General features: G+C 46.1%; 1 long non-coding RNA gene across 3 annotated transcripts in view; it reads right to left on the bottom strand.

Moving 5' to 3' along the window:
- Positions 1-12827: 12827 nt before the first annotated feature.
- Positions 12828-19240, bottom strand: part of LOC118026830 — a 116130-nt gene continuing 109717 nt past the window's right edge. For all 3 annotated transcript variants that reach the window (XR_004683688.1, XR_004683687.1, XR_004683689.1), the window contains 2 exons: positions 15876-15927; positions 12828-15445 (listed from right to left, as the gene is read on the bottom strand). This is a non-coding gene — a long non-coding RNA (uncharacterized LOC118026830). The remainder of the gene's footprint in view (positions 15446-15875; positions 15928-19240) is intronic.

Raw genomic sequence — 19240 nt, 5'->3', positions numbered from 1 at the left:
CACCAGGCTAACCCAACCCCCAACCCCCTCCCCTCTAGAACCCTCAGTTTGTTTTTCAGGGTCCATGGTCGCTCATGGTTCGTCTTCCCCTCCGATTTTCCCCCCTTCATTCTTCCCCTCCTGCTATTCTCTTCTTTTTTTTTTTTTTAACATATAATGTATTATTTGTTTCAGAGGTACAGGTCTGTGATTCAACAGTCTTACACAATTCACAGCGCTCACCATAGCACATACCCCCCCAATGTCTATCACCTAGCCACCCCATCCCTCCCACCTCCCACCACTCCAGCAACCCTCAGTTTGTTTCCTGAGATTAAGAATTCCTCATATCAGTGAAGTCATATGATACATGTCTTTCTCTGATTGACTTATTTCGCTCAGCATAATACCCCCCAGTTCCATCCACGTCGTTGCAAGTGGCAAGATCTCATTCCTTTTGATGGCTGCATAATATTCCATTGTGTATATATACCACATCGTCTTTATCCATTCATCTGTCGATGGACATCTTGGCTCTTTCCACAGTTTGGCTATTGTGGACATTGCTGCTATAAACATTGGGGTGCATGTACCCCTTCGGATCCCTACATTTGTATCTTTGGGGTAAATACCCAGTAGTGCAATTGCTGGATCGTATGGCAGCTCTATTTTCAACTTTTTGAGGAACCTCCATACAGTTTTCCAGAGTGGCTGCACCACCAAAAGCTAATTTTTACAACAGAGAAATACATTTAGTAAAACTCTGTTCAGGAAAGACTTTGTTCAGGAAAAGGCAAGGAGAAACAATCTGCCAAATTGTTCAAGAATAAAGGAGAAATTCTCACTATACATCCTGCATTCTTTTTTTAAAGAATTTTTATTTATTTATTTGTTATTTATTTATGAGAGAAAGGGAGAAGCAGACTTATGTTGAGAGCGGAGCCCAACTTGGGGCTCAATCTCAGGACCCTGAGATCACAACCCAAGCCAAAACCAAGAGTCGGATGCTTAACTACCACACCACCCAGGTGTCCCTATATCCTACATTCTTTAAAAGGATATAAGGGAATATTATAAACAGTTAATAAAACAAACTCAAAAACTTAGGTAAAACAGGCAAATTTGTTGCATGCTCAACCTACCAAAGGTAAACCAAGAAGACATGGATGCAGAGTAACTGAAACCCTTGCTCATTGTTGGTGAGATCACAAAATTACACAGCTTCCTAGGGAAAACCATCTGGCAACTTTGTATGACGTCAAACAAACACTTGCTGCTGGTCCAGCAACCACACTCCTGGGTATTACCCAGGGGAAAGGGAAACATATCACTAAGACTTGCATGCCAATCCTCATCTCAGCTTCATTCATTATGGCGGAATCCTGGAAATATTCCAGCGTTCATGAACTGGTGAATGAACAAACAGCAGGTTACATAATCACGAAATGGAATACTACTCAGCAAAGAAAAGGAATTAACAATAGCTATGATTTCACCATTAAAACATCCTAGATAATGTTTCAACTGTGATGAATAGCAGGGGCTCCCAGGACCTGGTGGTGAGGGGAGGGAACAGACTGCTTACGAAAGGACACTTCTGGAGTATCAACATGCTCTATGTGATCACTGTGGCGGCAGTGACCCCAGCGAATGCACATGTCAAGATTCATCAAATTATACATGGAAGCTGATGAACTCTAATGCACAATAAAAGTGACGTGGTGGTTGAAGAAAAGGAGTGACATGACCACATTTGTATTTTCACAGATTTCCTGGGAGGCTAGGGATTTTGATTAGTCCCATTTTGCAGATAAAGCAACTGAGACACAAAACTCCAAATCACACAGTGAGTGAGTCTTCTAACCCAAACCACACGATCCACAATCCGAAGGCCAAATCACAGCAGCAACGGCTTTGAGGGTAAACTTACATCCATGGGTGGGACGGGGTAGGGATTACTTTTCGTAGTTTTCAGGAACCGTTCCTGCTCTTTCGGGATAGCAGCGAGCAGATTTCCCATCAGCAAGAGTGCTGATTTTAATGTTAATCAAGCCTACCAAGGTCTCAATGTGGTGCCTCGGTACGCATTAAAAGCCTGCTCTGCTTCAAGATCCTATGAAAATTCCACTTTCTCTAGGACTATCCAGTGGAGTGCAGTCTCATCTTCTTCCCTTCCTCAGAACTCCTATATCCAGCAAATATTTGGGTATACAATGTATTGTGTCCCCGTGTCTATAAAGATGAGGCCCCCCTTCCGGAAGGGGGTGGTGGAAGCAGGCTCTACACAGGTTAACACGATTCCCCCGTCAGACGAGGCAGGACGTGTCACCTCCCATCTGTGGCATTTCTCTGCCTTGAGTTATGAGTAAAGAACACATAAGTAAAGATGATCTGTGTTGTTCTTCTCAAGCACAGAAATGGTGTTGTGTGCCTCACGATCCCCCATCCCCAGCTTGTCGCCCAAATAAAAGGGTCCATAGTAGCGACACAGAGTAGCGAGGAAGGCCCACTGAGCCCCACGAGGCGCAGGTGCAGGGCGTCGGCCAAAGACGACAATCCCTGGTGGAAAGATAAGGAGCATTTCAACAGCATTAACAAGGTCAAAAGACCCCTTGTCAGTGCTTATCTGTCAGGGCTGCCGTGAAACTGCATGAGATGGGGGCTGTTTTCTCCGTTTCAGACTAAAAACCAGAGCTCAGAGAGGTTGCGAACAACCACCGGGGGCGCTCTAGCGGAGTTAGGGAATCCCCCTGATCCCAGACGGCAAACTGCACCCAGTCAGTCAAGATTTAAGGAGCACCATAAAAGGTACAGCAAACACACAAATGAATATAAAGCAAGGACTCCACCTTCAGGAAGATTCTGCCCACGTGAACGGTCGCTTCCACATATTTGGCCAAGTATTTCCAAGACACAGTGACCTTCGCTCAGCTTTGCAGGCAGGCAGAAGCATCAGGACTGGGGTCCAAATGCTTCACGGGGCACAGTCTCAGGCTGAGGGATCCGGCCTTCCAGGGCCTCTGGCCAGGGGTCTCGATGTCCAGCTGGGCTTCCTGCCGCTCCCCTGCAGGCCTCGACCCCCATCCCTCCGCTTCTCGTCTCCCGGGGCAGTGCCGCCGTCACCCCCCTACCCCCCCGCGCTGGCCACAGCCAGGGGCAGGGTCCACCTCACAAATCAGCAGCAGCCCTCACATAAATAAGCACGTGCTTTGGCAATAAGTATCAAGAGTTTTATTTTTTTTAAGATTTTTAAAAAAATTTTTATTTGACAGAGAGAGAGAATGGGTGAGCACAAGCAGGGGGAGCGGCAGAGGGAGAAGCAGGCTCCCCCCTGAGCAGGGAGCCTGATGTGGGGCTCGATCCCAGGACCCTGGGATCATGATCTGAGCCGAAGGTGGACGCATAACGACTGACCCATCCAGGTGCCCTCAAGAGTTCTAAAAACATTTATACTTTTTCATTCTGTAGTGGCATTTTCTGAGAAACCCTCCTGAGTGTCTGAGAACACTGCCGGGGGTGGGGATGCACAGAGCTGTGTAATGACTAAATATATTTTTTTAATAATGGGAGACTTAGAGATAATTTAAGCATTCAACAGTAGGGTGCATGTTTTATAAACTGTGTTTCATCAATTCTATGGACTATTATGCAGCCATGAAATGACTGGTATAATTTTTGCCCCACTTTACTATTTTCATGTATTTCCTTCCCAGTATTTCTACAGGTTTCTTTTTTTTAATATAAAATTAACTGTAATTAACAGTGGTTGCCTTCTCTACTTTTCTGTGTTTTCCTGAGTCCTGGCTGAAAAAGCATGAGCTCTGAGCCCAAGCAGGTCCGTATCCCACCAGGCCTGGTGCCTGTGCTCCCCTGAAGAAACCCTGCCCACCTGTCCACCCACCCACCCACCTGCCCACCCACTGCCCACCTGCCTACCCACCAGCCCACCTACCTGCCCACCTGCCGACCCACTGCCCACCTGCCCATCCACCTGCCCTCCCACTGCCCACCTGCCCACCCACCTGCCCATCTACTGCCCACCCGCCCACCCACTGCCCAACCACCCACCCACCCACTGCCCAATCACCCACCCACCCACCCACCTGCCCACCCAATGCCCACCCACCTGCCCACCTGCCCACCCACCTGCCCATCCACCTGCCCAGCCCCGGCCCCTACATGCTGGTCTTAGTTCCAAATTTACATCCTCAGAAACGCCTTCCTGAACTATCCTGTGAAATCCACCTGGTCCCACCTCCATAGTCTGTCACCACAATTAATTTTCTCTGGGACATTTACCAGTGTCCTAAACTGTCTGGCTGGTGCCCTAAGTGCCATGAGGGCCACTCCCCCGCATGCAGCCGCAGCGGGCACTGACCAGGTATCTCCCCTGGAGGGAGCGGACTTCAGCAGCAGACAGCCCTGCCCTGGGCCACGTTCTCCTCTGGTCCTCACCCTAGTCCTCCTGCACTTGAACTCTGGCACCCGCTGAGCATCAGTGCAGCCCAACAGTCTTCCGGAAAGCTCTCCTTTCCAACATGAGAATGATGATGGTAAACAGAAACTGGCTAAGAATGAGGACACTGGAGATCTGGCCTCCGTTTTGCTATTTCTCATAAAAAACACGTAATAATTCTGCTCTGTTTCCACATTTGTCAAACAGGGGAGGGGGGAATACCACCTATTTCATGAGGATAAATAGATCAGAAAAGCCCTTCCAAACCCAAAGCACCTGACATTTCTGGGAAGAGGCGCGGGCAGCAACCCCCAACCCCCAGCTGCAGCCCTCTCCCGTCCGGAGGACTTCCAGTCCAAGCCACAAGGGCGTCTCTGATTTCCTCGGGTATCCGAGGCACTGCTATTTTTACCCCAGCCACTGCGGGGCTTGGAGTCCCATCGACCGGAGCCACTGCTGGATGGCCCTTGTGGAGGGGGCCATGCTCCCACCCTCTTTGCCCTTGGCTCATCTTCCACTGACAAGCACGGGCGGATCCTTGACTCCACGGCAAAGAACCAGAGCATGCCCAACTGATCCTACATCCCAGCCATCGCACTAAAAGCAAGGTGTCCCTTGGTCTCTTTGTGGCCACACCCAGCTTGTCTGCAGTGAGTCACCAGGCTGTCCCACGTCCCTCATTGGTGGTTCCAAATCCAAAGTGGTGGAGCCTGGGGAGGTGGGGGGCAGGGGGCAAAAGACAGCCTCCCTCCTGCCCCTGCCCAGGGGCCCCCTGTCCCCGCCAAGGCTCAGGGTTCTCCCAGAGGCTCTGAACACAGCAGCAACTTGACAATCAGCCAGGATGGAATTCAAATTCTCGTTCTGACACGTGCCAATCAAGAGACTTAGGCCAAGTTACTTGTGAGCCTCTATTTTCTCCTCTGCAAAACGGGACGCATAATACAATTCACATAATATTAGATAAGAGTTTAAGTGCACGCCAATTTTCTAGGATAATTTCTGGGACTCAAGTAGATGCTCATCAACTCCCTACTGTCCTCTGTCATGCAGGGGCTGGATCTTCGAGGCCAGCCCCACTCCCACCCCACGGAGCCACGGGGATGATGAATGTTAACATGTCAAAGCTATGGAGCATCCTGCATGAGCACAAGACTTCTAGAGATGCGACGAATGTCTTTCAGGCCAACGTGGAATCCAAGGATTGGGTAAGACTACTGTGTCTGACTTCGAAGTGATGATGTTCCCTCCAAACAACCCTCCTGTCCCCCTGCATCCCTCCCGCCCGCATCCTCCTTACCCCCTTCCCTGTCAAAGTCACCTCCACTCTGAGGCTGAACAGCTCAGAGTCAATTCTGAATTCATGTGGTTGGTGCCTGGGCCCCTGCTCCCCGTCCCTCCTCCCTTCCCATCCGCCCTTCCCATCCTCAGTGCCGGGATGGGAGAGACCAGGTAAGAGGATGACCCAGAAGGGGAGTAAAGGTTTGCAAAGCAATCACTCTCCTGCTTTCAAATATTCTTCATAAACTCTATTCTCACCCTCTAAAAGCTAGTAGATGCATCAGAACTTCACTTTGAAATGCGAGCAGGAGCTCACCTTCCTGGCTGGAGTTAGGGCCACAATCACTTAAATCTTAGAATTAACTCAAACTCTGCATTTTAAAAGGTAAAGCATTAACTGAAGAAAAGGTCCAGATTTCTCTTTTCTAAATTGTAGATTTAGAATTATAGATAACCCAAATTGTACCTTGATGCTTTTTTTAATCAGAAAAGTGAAAATCACTTCCTTCAGATTATTCTTTTCTTAATAAGGCTTCTGCACAGGCAGGGAGAGGACTTCTGTGCTCCTGTTCAGTAAGTAGAAAGGCGAGTAAACGGCATTCTCCAGGACAGAAATAGCAGCTTTGGAAAATTGCCTTAATAGCAGGCTGTGAGTTCAGGCGACACAGGGGTGACCTCCTGCTCTTCCTTGGTGCTGCTCTTCCCCACACCCCCACACCTGCTCCGATGTCACCAGGACACCCCACTCCCCCAGTACTCTACACTCACACATTCCTGCAGAGGGTGGAGGTCATTACCAGTAGAAGACAAGTACAGTTTCTCACACTCCCTCCTCCTCCTCCCAGAGAAAGCTGCCACGCCTGGAGGACCAGCAGCAAAAGAGGGGTTACCATTCCCAGACCCAAAGGGCCAAGAAGAAGAAACAGTGCATCCTGGGAGAGCTGGGGGCCACCCACCAGAGCCGAACTTGTAGAGGGAAGAGCCACTACCAGAACCAGGGGCCAAAGGCTGGGGGAACAGCAGAACAAACCCCCACCCCCTATCTCTCCCGGCCATGCCTTTGTCTGAAGCAAATTGTACAGCTTCCCGGGGCGAGCCAGCACACACACCATGCATGCACGCAGAGAAGACCAAGAGGGTACAGAATGGAGGAGCGTGGCAGGGATGAAGAATAATCACAAATATATCTATTTTTTAGGAAGTATAGTTGATAGGAAAGCCTGCTAATTTGCCTTCTATTCTGTCTCTTCATCTGTCACACTTATCAGAAACCTAAATTCAGACTAAAGGAAAAAGCCAAACACACCCACGTTTGCCTAATTAGAGGAAATGCCTGTACCAAGAAAAGAGCCAGGCAAGCACTGACTTTTTCAATGGGAGCTCTGAGACAGCATGCAGGGGAGAGAGAGAGAGAGGGAATGGGAGGAAGAGAAAGCGTGTGATAACCACAGTCTCCTGTCCAACCCTCTTAGCGGCAATTTGCTTGGCAAAGCCCTGAGTTAGCACCAGATCTGTACTTTAACACCTCCGATAAAAACAAAACAGAACAAAACAAAACAAAAAATAAAAAACTAAGCTATATTTGCTTAAAGCTATTTAAAATGAAGCAGTTTGTTTTTTTCTAAACAACGTTTAAATAAATGCAGAGACTGTGCTGGTTTCCCCTGGGAGGAATGTCATCCCAGAAGGCTTAGAAAGGAACTGCCCTAGAAAGGAACTGCATGATCCCGGGCCAATGGGAAATGGGCTGCATCTCATGGCAGATCTCAATCCAGTCTCCAGTCAGGCTACACTGCATGCTGCTGGTGGGGTTTACTGGCCGCCTTCCCCCAGAGCGTGAGCCCCACCAGGGCAGACGCGCTTGTCTCTTCCTTCCCTGCTATATTCTCTCACGTAGCGCACGCCGCCATGTGGAAGGAGTTCGGAAATCATTAACTCGGTGAACGAAGAAATGAATGCAAGATCAGTGAGACCTCCAGGTCTAAACAAGGCACTGTTGATAATATGTGTTATAACAGATACAGAGTTCATTTCCGAGACCCCCAACGCTGACGTCCCTAGAGTCTCATCCTTGGGTTAATGTGACCAGCGGCCGCTCTCCTCTGCACACACGTTCAACCTTAGCTCTTCCTCAGACCCAAGAAGCACCTAAAGAATGACCACAATCAGGCAGTCCTAGCTTTCTCTGGATGGGATCTCCTTCCACCACTGGACGGCAGGAGATCAGATGTAAACTCTGCACCTCCTTACAAGCCCAAACTTAAATTTCACAAAGACGACATTGTGAACATCTTGGAATAAGAAACACTCTACAATTATTAAGCATCTATTCCTGTAAAGCTCTGTGCCCCCAGGGGACCGGTCACTGGCCTGGCTGGAGAGAAAAGGCAAGTACGAAAATGATTCCAACACCACAGGATCGTAATCGATGTGCAAACAGATTTCCGGAAGTTCGCTTCCAATCTCCTGCAGTGCACACGTGCGCCCAGAGATCCAGGGTTTTACCCCTTCCCTTCGGATCTGCCTGATATATTTCACATCAGTAGATCCACAAGACAATAAGGAGACACACCAGTATGTTCCTTTGCAGATGTAATTATGTAAGCTTCTGGCAAACAAATACACTCCTGGTTAATGCAAAACTTGTTTTCTAAACGTTTTTTCTCTTTTTCTGCCCAGAGCAGGCTTACAGATAAATACTGAGTGTGCCAGGAAGTTGCTCAATTATTCATGTACTAAACTTTTTAAGTGTAGCTGGGAAAGACAATCTCCTTGAATTTACCTACTTGCCCAAAAGCAATGTGTTATTCATTGGCAGAGAGGTGTCTCCATATTCATCTTATTTACCTGTCAGTAGTGTGTCTCCAGGTGAAGTATCTCGAAATGCATTTTAAACCACTTAATTTCACCCCAGTTAGTGTCTTTCTCAAGCCCAAATTCAAAGGATTCTGCCCCATCAGTTGTTGAAGCTGGGGCAGAGATACACATTATCAACATCCATGAGCAGACACCCATCCATCATTCACTCCACAAGTCATGGGATATGAGATACAATGAAGAAAGGGCAGTGCAGTCAAAAATGAAAGATCCTATTTCTTGCCAAGTACTACCACGTGTCAGCTACGAGACCTTGGCAATCATTTGATCCCTCTGGGGCTCAACCTCCTCTCATCTTACAACGAAAGCCTTAGAAAAGTAATATGTGCTCTGCCGGCCTTACAAGACTGAGATTACATATATTAAAATGTCACATGTATTGAAGAGATGATTTTATGGAAGTATGTGCCTATGAAAATATCTGTATTCCCTAAAGTAGGTATTTGCATGCATCTTCCAGAGAGCAAAACAAAAACATCCCTGGCTGAGATAGTTTTCATGGGCTCCAGCCTTACTCCCAGCTGCAGAGCCTAGGGGCCAGTCCTCTAGGGAGTGATTGCACATTTACCTGAATGTTCTATGTGGCCAACGCAGTGAAGGACGCCAGGCATACAAAGCTATTTCCTGCCCTTAGTGAACAGACAGAATATTGTAGGAGCTAGAAAAGTAAGAAGAGAAGCTGGTCAAATGGCAGGTTAGAAGCTATTCCGAGATTTCAGACCAAAAAAAGAAAGACGCTGTATCACTAAGGCAGTGGAACGGACAACGGAAAGCGCAGTGGAGTTGAGGAGGGCCAGTGGTGTTTGGCGGTGTTTCTGGCGTGGATGGGACGGTCAGATGATGGCTGCTGGTGGTGGGGATATAAGGAGAGGAGCAGACTGAGATGAGTGGAACGCAGAGACCTAAGGTCCCCCTGGATTTTACTGAGTGTGCAGAGGTTACCATGGAGTGAGTACTCAGAAGACACAACTCTGCAGACCCAAACAAGGCCAGGAGTTTGTAGAGGAGATTGAACAAGAGCTCTGCCGGGATGGACAAAACATGTAAGAATCCTACCATCTAGAACTCCGGTCACCTGAGGGCTGTCAGGGAGAATGGGGGAGGTTGAACGTGCAGACAGCCGTGCCCTCTGAGGGGCTGGCGGGCGAGTCTCCTGATTGAGCATGCAGCCAGCCGTCTGGGTTGCAGATTCAGCAGCAGGTTGGCCAGTCACTTTGCATCCAGCCTGGAGGTTCAGCAGGCAAATCTCTGTGAGCCGTCACACTTCCCCTGCCCTATGAGGTCTAAAATCATGAAAGAAGAGGGGTGCTGGGTGGCTCAGTCGGTGGAGCACTGGACTCTTGATTTCGGCTCAGGTCATGATCTCAGGGTCCTGAGATCGAGCCCCGTGTCAGGCTCCACACCTGATTCTCTCTCCCTCTCCCCTCCCCCCACCTCCGTGTGCACACAGTCAATAAATAAATAAATAAATAAATAAATAAAAGAAGAAACTTGCATTTCTCATTTATGGCCATCTTGTCCTTTCAAAATGTGCATTTCTAACTGGGGCCCGGCATTCAGGAGACTTGGATCTCATGTCTGTGAGCAGTATTTCACCCACGGGGAGCTGGGGCCCAGACGGAAGCAGTGCTTGGCCAAGGCGCTAAGGTTGCAGGGCTGGTCTGAAAACCCGGGCTCTGTACCTCCAGAGGCCGCATCCCAGCAAGGGTCGGAGGCGTTAACACGCTCGTTGCACAACCGGTTACAAGTCAGACACACCCTGGAGGCTAAGAGAAAGACACAGAGGCGGGAGCCCTGACTTCACAGAACTCGCTCCACTAGACCACTCAGCGTCCCGTGCTTTCTGGTAAACCAGCTAACTAGTGGCTTCTCGAGGGAGCCTGTGTTCTCCATCTGCCTGACGGGGTCATCACACGAGATCAAAACTCATCAGGGTTGTAAGCAGCCTATTTCCTTACGTCAGAATGCTTGAAGAAACCCTTGATTTCCTGTCCTCCCATTTCTCACACTTCACACAAGCGCTTACTGCGTATTCTGGCTCCCTTGTCTCTTCTTTCCTCTATTATCTGTAATAATCTGGAATCCGGCCTCGCACCCTGAGTCTGAGAAGAGGCAACACTGCCTCCTAGTGGCCAACTCTAGGCTCTGCAGAGGGGCAAGCCCATCAGCGCCACCCTCCCTGCCTCCATCCAGAGAGGAAGAGGAAGACATTTCCTTCAGCTTCTGGCAAATGAAGGCGGAGGGGAGAGTGAGGAAGTGTGAGCACACCTGAGACGTCTGCAGAGCTTGCCCGGCACCTGCTCTGATCCTCACCTGCACGTGCGGATGCTGTGGTGCTCATCCCCCAGCTGGGGTCTCCTCTCCCAGTACAGAAATCTTCTCTCAGGGAGGACCTAGAACCAGTCACTCCTGGCTCACTATCAAAGCCAAAATGCATGTGGAACTCTATCATATATATGATATATATAGAGAGAGAGGTAAATTAAATTAACTTCAATCCTTCCTGGCAACTCTCAAAGACTGTTAAAGGTAATCTAGCTTCTGAACCCCAACAATACTTCTCACATCCTTTTTTATCTCCTCCAAAATTCTCCATCCTTTCCCCTCGATACAGCGCCTTCATTCCATGCATGTTCTAAAATGAACAAAATGACCTCCCCTCCTGCTCTACTCATTCCAGTCCCTCTCAGTCCTTACTCCCCCTGTCCTTTCTGCCTCTCGGTTCTTCATTTTAGACACAGCTTCATTCCCTAGGTCTTTTCTTTCTCCTTCGGCTCCAGCCCTATCCATCTGTCTCCTCCTTCACCTCTGCTCACAAATGCCTGAAGCCCCCCGCCGGCCTGGCAGACACTCTTGGCGTTGTGGACAAGGGCATGAGCCCACCTGAACTGTCAGGCCCCTGGGATGGGCCAGCAGGAGGCAAGCCCAGGAATGTTCTCCTACCTGGGAGGTTCCGTCGAAGCCCCTCCCCCTCCAGTGTGCTGGGTGTTCTCGCCGGTGTCTCTCCTGGCCTCCTGCGTGTATATGGCCACAAGAATATACAGGAAACGATCTCTAAACCTTGTGAGTGAGACCTGAAACCATTTCACAAGGATGGAGACTTACTGGCCAAAAGGAAGACAGAGAAGCCTCTGAAGGTTATTAGCTTCTGGCTCTGGGCTGAAGCTAATTATCGGGTAAGCTAACGAATGTGCCCCCAGGAGGGTTTGAGGATGTCCAGCAACACCCATTCTCAGTTTGACTATCACAGGGAGTCCAGCGGAATAACGGACCCACTGAGTGTCAGGATGCCTCACCACTGGCAGAATCCCCACGCTGATTCCCTGACCTATGGAATGAGGGGTATTATAGCAGGGAAAGGCAACAGAAAGCTCCGGGAAATGCCTTTCCTTCACCAAAATTGTAAACCCAAAGTAGTACCACATGCCTTAGGCATCAGTGTTACCAGAGCCTGCAGGGGAAAGAAAACTACGCATCTCCTTCTGCCTTTCCTGTCTGAATGGTGAGAATACCAGAGGAGTCAGAGAGAAGGACTGTGGTCACTGCACCCTCAATCAGGTGGCGATGTCCACCCTCGCTGTGGTTCTGAATGTGGCATCTTCACTGAAGCAAACCAGCATTGCCCCACCACCCAGCGTGTTGACCTGGCATGTAACTTCCCCATTTCTCCCAGTAAAAGTGATCAGAAACAAGGTGCCTCACATGGATGGAGCGTCAGCACATGGTCGCACTCCTACCTCACGGCTGAGCCAGCTCTCCTGCTTTCTCATAAGACAGACCAGAAGGAACCTGAATGTCTTCACATCTCAAGTATCACGTTACCTTGATGGCACTGTACTCACTGGATCTGACGAGAGGAAGAAGCAAGCCTGAGAGAGAGACCTCCCAAAAGCTTGAAGACCTACCACATTGACAATGTTTCTAGCCTCAGCAGCTGAGAATGTCAGAAGGGCCCCTAAAGTGGGAGAGACAGTGTTACACTTTGTAGCACCCATTTCAAAAACATAGACACAACTCTCCATGGGCTTTTTACATCTTGGAGGCTGCAAATAGGATATGTAGGCATGCTCCTAAATATAATTATTTTTTTTAAGATTTTATATATTTATTTGAGAGAGAAAGCTGAAGTCAGGGGGGAGGCAGAGGGACAGGGAGAAGCAGACTCCCTCCCTGAGCAGGGAGCCCAATGCGGGACTCGATCCCTGGACCCTGGGATCCTAACCTGAGCCGAAGGCAGACACTTAACCAAGTGAGCCACCCAGGAGCCCCTAAATACAATTATTGAGTAACCTTGAAGATGGCTGGTTTCAGGGCAGAGAGTCAAGAGCAAGAAGGTCTACCTCCTAGACCTCTGTGTCAGGTCCAGGCAGTGGTTCTAGCCGTCTTGTCCCTTAGGGCTGTGTGTCAACATATGCAGTGGTATTTCCTGTGGGATAGACAAATGATGCATTTTATAGAGATTTTGATAAATCCCAGTGCAAGAATCACTGCATAGTCCCCTGTGCTTGGAATGAAGCCATGCCATCTTCTGCCAACAACTATCCTCAATTTGGTAAGCAGTTCCTGGCTTCCTATTGACCCTGGTAGAAATTTCATGTTTAACCATAAGGCACCAATTAATTGTGCAACCCGAACTGTCCATCATAACTGTGTTTTTTATGATCTACTAAATCATAAGATTGGATATTAATAGTAATATTCAATTATCCATGAAAATGGTATGTATCAGAACAGGTGCAAGCTAGTTGCATCGGTAACTAGATCATTCACTCACTCACCTGCTACCTGTGCCTATCGCTGTGTGTACTGCTTTGCCCTTAACAATCACCTGTGGCCTCATGGGGGTTCCCTATGAAAAGCTAACAAAAAGGGCAACCCTGGTTTACAGAGGGGTTTGCATAATATACACATAACCAGCCAAATGTACAACAGCCCCGAACAGGGATGGCTGTAAAATGCAACCATGAAGGGAAATCCTCCCAGTGGGCAGAATCCAGGAAGTCAATTTGCTTTTTAAAAACATTTAAGAAGAAAGATCAAGAAGAAATAGAACAAAATTTTCTTACAAGGTACCAAGACATTATAAAACAGTAATAATTAAACACTACGATATCAATGCCAACATAGCTATTGAAGAGAACAAAGAGCATACAGAATTGCCTGCTAATATACAGAACATTGATGAATGGCATTACAAACCAAAGAAATACTAAGCTGTTCAATAAATAGTGCTGGGAAAATTGAGTATGCATATGTAAAAAGGCTAATATCCATGTTGCACCATCAATGAAAATAATGTATAATGAGTTAACTACCATATATAAACAGCAAACCCTGAAATCTTACCCCAAAATGGAAGACAATGCCTTGGGGTAACCAAGAAAGTACACGAAAATCACAACCAATACAGAGAAAGATGGATATATTTGCAGAACTGGGCGTGTATTATGTAGTTGTAGAAATGTATTTGTTCATTCAACAACTGAGCGACTCCTACAAAACGTTCATAACCCTTCCAGCTTTGGCAGGTGGCAGAGCAAACTACATCCCACAGCCTCCGCCCCATACAGTGTACTGGCCAATAAGCAAGCAAGCTGAACTATGCTGCACTTAAATAGCACAATAAAAATATTACTTTTAATATCATCAACTCCATCATAGGGGATCTTTACTTCCAGACAAATTATTAATCAATGTGTCAATGCAGTTGTGGTGACAGACGGCAGACCAGGAGGTGAGAGTTTCCCAGAAGGCATCTGCCCTACTTGCTTAGTCATTCAGGAAGTATGTCTTCAGTGCCAGACACTATAATAAGCCTGGGATACAAGATGAATAAGAAATCATTTCTCCTCTACCCATGAGCGGGAAAGCTCTGAGACCAATGATGGATGGAGGCAGAGGGAGAAAGAGAAAGCACAGTGCAGGGCAGCGGACATCACGATGGTGGGAAGCTTCTGTTGCCATGAGGGCATATCGAAGCATCTATTCCAGATCCCGCAGTGAAGCCAAAGAAAATATTTTAATTCAGATAATTGGGTGAATCTTAAGTAAGTCAGAATTCTAAGTCATGCATTGCTATAAAACTATAATCGTGTGCTAAGGCTGTTATTCCAATTACCAGCCAATGACGTTCAGAGGCTCAGAACAAAAACAAGGATTCCAGAGCACTCTACAGCAGCAGGTGCTATGGCAGGGTTTTCTCAGGTAAGGGTAGTGCACCAGCGAAGTATTCTTTTGGGGAAAAGCAAAAACCAAGAGGCAAAGACCTTGAGTTTCAGTCCTGATTTGCCACACGCTGTCTAAAGACTGGAGTAAGCCATTCATCCTCTCGGAGTTTGCGAATCACTACCACAAATGGGATGCACTTATTGTGACCACTAATGTGACGGTGGTTAATAAAGCAGCACACACACAGGATTACCAAGTGACGTGTGCTCATGGAGCATTTCTCACTGTTGAAAAGTGCGTCCTTTCCATAAAACTGCTTCACTTTGTTTTTATTGAAGTGTAATTTTCATATAATAAGATGCACACATTGTAAGTGTATCGTTCACTAAGTCTGGCAATTGTGTACGTCCATTTAACTACCAAGAACATCAAAATGTAGAACCTTACCATATCCAGAAAAGATCCTCTTTTCAGAAATGAATCTCACCAAAAAATGCACACACACACACACACACAAAAAAAAAAAAACCCAAAACCAACCACTGTCCTTGCTTATATCAGCCTGTCTGTAGAGCAGTCGACTGTAGTCTGATTTTCTTTTCTGGAAATACCCCGGTGAGATTTCTGGCCTCATACTTGTGCTGGCTTCATAAAAACAGTGGGAATCACTTCTTCCTCCTGCCTCTTCTGGAAGAAAATGTACAAGGGTAATACTTCCCTTTAAGTCTTTGATAGAATCACTAGTTAAATCGACTGAGCCTCAGATGGTCTTTGTCGAAAGGTCTTCGTGTGTGTGGGGGTGTGTGTGTATTTCAGATTTTCTCTTTCTGCTGGTGTTCATCTTTGTCAAAGAAACTTGACCGTTCCACTTCTACTGTTGACTCCTTTGGCATGTGGTGCTCCTATATTTCATTTCATCTCTAGATTGTCTGTAATAGATTTATTGATAGTCCTTTAACATTTTCTCATACTGATTACTTGTGCCTTATTTCTTTTTCTACTTTTTATTGATTAATCTAGCTTGGGGTTCATCAATTTTGTAAATCTTTCCTGCATGTCCACTTTTGATCCTGTTGATTCTATTATCTGTCTTTATTTCACTGATTTCTGCTCTTACCTTAATTACTTTCCTTCTTCTATATATTTCAGGTTCCCGACGCTCTTCTTTCCTAGTTTCCAGACACAGAAGTTTGTACAAAAAGGGGAAAAGGAAGAGATCAATGCTCTGGATGTAGAGAACTATATATTTCCTTTCTAGCACTGCTTTGGCTGTATTGGCACTTGGATATGTTTGAGTTTTTGTTGTCATTCAGGCTCTAAATATTCTGATTTCCTTTGTAATACCCCTTTGACTCACAGATTTTTTTTTGTTGCATAATTTCCCATTTGAGATTTTCCAGATATCATATTATCAATGATTTTTTAACATTTGTGGTCAGAGTGTTGCAAGACCCCAAAATCAAAGGCACAGGCAAGGCTTTACTGGGGCTACAGGTGAGCTGAAGGAAGACAGGGCACCGGCAAAGAGCAGTCAGCCTGGCCTCCTGGGACAGAGGGGAGACTCTGCTTATACAGAGACAGTGCCCAGCAGGTTCCCACTCTGGTCCAATATGCTAATGAGGGAAGAGGAAATGAGTGCCTCATCCTTATTGGTTGGAAGGGCCTCATCCCTTTTTTAATTTTTAAATTTTTTTATTTAAATTCAATTTAGTTAACATATAGTGTATTTTTTTTTTTGTAAGTGTCCTCTATGTCCATATGTCTTGATACTTGCTTGTCCAATATGAGACAACAGTAATGTTATTAGTCATAATTGCAGTTATTATATAAAATGTTGTACATTACAAAAGCTACCTAATTTCTTTTTTTTATTCTTATGTTAATCCCCATACATTACATCATTAGTTTTAGATGTAGTGTTCCATGATTCATTGTTTGTGCATAACACCCAGTGCTCCATGCAGAATGTGCCCTCCTCAATACCCATTACCAGGCTAACCCATCCTCCCACTCCCCTCCCCTCTAGAACCCTCAGTTTGTTTTTCAGAGTCCATCGTCTCTCATGGTTCATCTACCCCTCCGATTTCCCCTGCTTCATTCTTCCCCTCCTGCTACCTTCTTCTTTTTTTTTCTTAACATATATTGCATTATTTGTTTCAGAGGTACAGATCTGAGATTCAACAGTCTTGCACAATTCACAGCGCTTACCAGAGCACCTACCCTCCCCAGTGTCTATCACCCAGTCACCCCATCCCTCCCACCCCACCCCCCACTCCAGCAACCCTCAGTTTGTTTCCTGCAATTAAGAATTCCTCATATCAGTGAGGTCATATGATACATGTCTTTCTCTGATTGACTTATTTCGCTCAACATAATACCCTCCAGTTCCATCCACGTCGTTGCAAATGGCAAGATCTCATTCCTTTTGATGGCTGCATAATATTCCGTTGTGTATCTATACCACATCTTCTTTATCCATTCATCTGTCGATGGACATCTTGGCTCTTTCCACAGTTTGGCTATTGTGGACATTGCTGCTATAAACATAGGGGTGCACGTACCCTTTCGGATCCCTACTTTTGTATCTTTGGGGTAAATACCCAGTAGTGCAATTGCTGGATCGTAGGGTAGCTCTATTTTCAACTTTTTGAGGAACCTCCATACTGTTTTCCAGAGTGGCTGCACCAGCTTGCATTCCCATCAACAGTGTAGGAGGGTTCCCCTTTCTCCGCATCCCCGCCAACATCTGTCATTTCCTGACTTGTTAATTTTAGCCATTCTGACTGGTGTGAGGTGGTATCTCATTGAGGTTTTGATTTGGATTTCCCTGATGCCGAGCGATATTGAGCACTTTTTCATGTGTCTGTTGGCCATTTGGATGTCCTCTTTGGAAAAATGTCTGTTCATGTCTTCTGCCCATTTCTTGATTGGATTCTTTGTTCTTTGGGTGTTGAGTTTGATGAGTTCTTTATAGATTTTGGATACTAGCCCTTTATCTGATATGTCATTTGCAAATATCTTCTCCCATTCTGTCGGCTGTCTTTTGGTTTTGTGGACTGTTTCCTTTGCTGTGCAAAAGCTTTTTATCTTGATGAAGTCCCAATAGTTCATTTTTGCCCTTGCTTCCCTTGCCTTTGGCGATGTTTCTAGGAAGAAGTTGCTTCGGCTGAGGTCAAAGAGGTTGCTGCCTGTGTTCTCCTTTAGGATTTTGATGGACTCCTGTCTCACATTGAGGTCTTTCAACCATTTGGAGTCTATTTTTGTGTGTGGTGTAAGGAAATGGTCCAGTTTCATTCTTCTGCATGTGGCTATCCAATTTTCCCAACACCATTTGTTGAAGAGACTGTCTTTTTTCCACTGGACATTCTTTCCTGCTTTGTCAAAGATTAGTTGACCATAGAGTTGAGGGTCCATTTCTGGGCTCTCTATTCTATTCCATTGATCTATGTGTCTGTTTTTGTGCCAGTACCATGCTGTCTTGATGATGACAGCTTTGTAATAGAGCTGGAAGTCCAGAATTGTGATGCCACCAGCTTTGCTTTTCTTTTTCAACATTCCTCTGGCTATTCGTGGTCTTTTCTGGTTCCATACAAATTTTAGGATTATTTGTTCCATTTCTTTGAAAAAAGTGGATGGTATTTTGATGGGGATTACATTGAATGTGTAGATTGCTCTAGGTAGCATTGACATCTTCACAATATTTGTTCTTCCAATCCATGAGCATGGAACGTTTTTCCATTTCTTTGTGTCTTCCTCAATTTCTTTCATGAGTATTTTATAGTTTTCTAAGTACAGATCCTTTGTCTCTTTGGTTAGATTGATTCCTAGGTATCTTATGGTTTTGGGTGCAATTGTAAATGGGATCGACTCCTTAATTTATCTTTCTTCTGTCTTGTTGTTGGTGTGTAGGAATGCCACTCATTTCTGTGCATTGATTTTATATCCTGCCACTTTACTGAATTCCTGTATGAGTTCTAGCAGTTTTGGGGTGGAGTCTTTGGGGTTTTCCACATAAAGTATCATATCATCTGCAAAGAGTGAGAGTTTGACTTCTTCTTTGCTGATTTGGATGCCTTTTATTTCTTTTTGTTGTCTGATTGCTGTGGCTAGGACTTCCAATACTATGTTGAATAGCAGTGGTGATAGTGGACATCCCTGCCGTGTTCCTGACCTTAGGGGGAAAGCTCTCAGTTTTTCCCCATTGAGAATGATATTAGCTGTAGGTTTTTCATAGATGGCTTTTATGATATTGAGGTAGGTACCCTCTATGCCTATACTCTGAAGAGTTTTGATCAAGAAAGGATGTGTACTTTGTCAAATGCTTTTTCTGCATCTATTGAGAGGATCATATGATTCTTGTTCTTTCTTTTGTTAATGTATTGTATCACATTGATTGATTTGCGGATGTTGAACCAACCTTGCAGCCCAGGGATAAATCCCACTTGGTCGTGGTGAATAATCCTTTTAATGTACTGTTGGATC

This window comes from Mirounga leonina, unplaced genomic scaffold, assembly GCF_011800145.1.
Source record: "Mirounga leonina isolate KUSES-001 unplaced genomic scaffold, KU_Mleo_1.0 Mir_321, whole genome shotgun sequence".
Classification (NCBI taxonomy): domain Eukaryota; kingdom Metazoa; phylum Chordata; class Mammalia; order Carnivora; family Phocidae; genus Mirounga; species Mirounga leonina.
The sequence above is the reverse complement of the archived record's forward strand: the minus strand, read 5'-3'. Positions and strand labels throughout refer to the sequence as shown.